Genomic DNA, 1771 nt, shown 5'->3' with positions numbered 1-1771 from the left:
TAACTTCAATCTCATAGGCTCATTTCATACTCAAATCCTCACTCTCTTCATGAATCTTATCTTCCAATCATCACACAACCTAACACCTTTATATACCATATCTTAAAATCAAAACATGCTTTTCATTCAATGACCAACAAATAACATCTTAATAGAATGCATATACTTTCCATCTTAAAGTTAGAAGACGACAAAAATTTTAAAAGACTTCCAACCCTAGTAATCTTCGAAAATTACCAATCTTAGATTAAGAGTTGTTTTCATGCTTTGATCCTCCATTTTCATGCTCATAAAGCTTAGATATAAGTAAATTCATGTGTTTAGAAGCTTACTCTATGAGTTTGAAGAGAAAAGTATATAGCTCCTCCTTCTTGAAACCAAGCTTTCAATCACAATCTAGCTTTTGATTAATGGAGATATTGATGTTTCATGCTTGATTTTAGAGCTTTCTATGGTGTAGAATTGATCTATGGAGCTTTGGTTATGCCCAACAATGGAAGGTGTTGATGGAGAAAGAGAGAGAAAAGTGAGATGAAAGGGACGGCTGCTATGGTGAGGATGAAAGAGAAAGGTGTTATACATATATATATATAACCCCATTTACTTAGCCATCAAGTATTGGATAAATAACACATGCTTAATTATCCACTTGCATAAAATATCTTATCCGTTAACAAAGTTTATCCACTTGCTTTGACTCCTCTCTCTCTAAGTAGGTTCTGCACCAGAGCAGAGAAATGCTCGCCAAAGGAATGCATTCTCTGTCTGGGCAGAGGGATGGCTTCCCCTCTGTTTGGGCAGACGAATGGCAGAGGAAAAGGCTTCCCCTCTGTCTGGCAGAGGAATGACTTCCCCTCTGTTTGGGCAGATGAATGGCAGAGGAATGGCTTCCTCTCTGTCTGGCAGAGGAATGACTTCCCCTCTGTTTGGGCAGACGAAGGCAGAGGAATGGCTTCCCCTCTGTCTGGCAGAAGAATGACTTCCCCTCTGTTTGGGCAGACGAAGGCAGAGGAATGGCTGCCCCTCTGTCTGGCAGAGGAATGACTTCCCCTCTGTTTGGGCAGACGAAGGCAGAGGAATGGCTTCCCCTCTGTCTGGCAGAGGAATGACTTCCCCTCTGTTTGGGCAGACGAAGGCAGAGGAATGGCTTCCCCTCTGTCTGGCAGAGGAATGACATCCCCTCTGTTTGGGCAGACGAAGGCAGAGGAATGGCCTCACCTATGGCATTCCATAGGAATCGCCTCACCTATGGCAATTCCATAGGAATCGCCTCACCTATGGCATTCCATAGGAATCGCCTCACCTATGGCAATTCCATAGGAATCGCCTCACCTATGGCAATTCCATAGGAATCGCCTCACCTATGGCATTCCAGAGCCCGCATCCCGAGCAGAGCTCGCAAGCCATAGCAAACTCCTAGGCCAAAACAGAACTCCAAGGCCAGAACTCGGCTAACATACTATCAAAAGAAAAGACATCTTTAACCTCATCCTCGTTCAACCATCATCTCTATACATCTTTATGTCCTCAAAGTATTTCATTTTTTAATCCCATCATCGAAAAATATAATAGCTCAACCATTAGAAATCTCATCTCATCAATAACTTATTTTTATATCTCAGTACTCTTAAAACAGAAGGTACTTATAATAAGGAAAAAAAATGCGGGGTGTTACAATAATGGAACTCATTAAGATGTGGAGAAGAACATGGTGATTGCAGCGGACGTCGTGTGGAAATGAATCATCAAGGTAAGGATTTTAATCAATCCA

Source organism: Salvia miltiorrhiza, unplaced genomic scaffold, assembly GCF_028751815.1.
Source record: "Salvia miltiorrhiza cultivar Shanhuang (shh) unplaced genomic scaffold, IMPLAD_Smil_shh fragScaff_scaffold_43:::fragment_1, whole genome shotgun sequence".
In the NCBI taxonomy this organism is placed as follows: Eukaryota; Viridiplantae; Streptophyta; class Magnoliopsida; order Lamiales; family Lamiaceae; genus Salvia; species Salvia miltiorrhiza.
The sequence above is the reverse complement of the archived record's forward strand: the minus strand, read 5'-3'. Positions refer to the sequence as shown.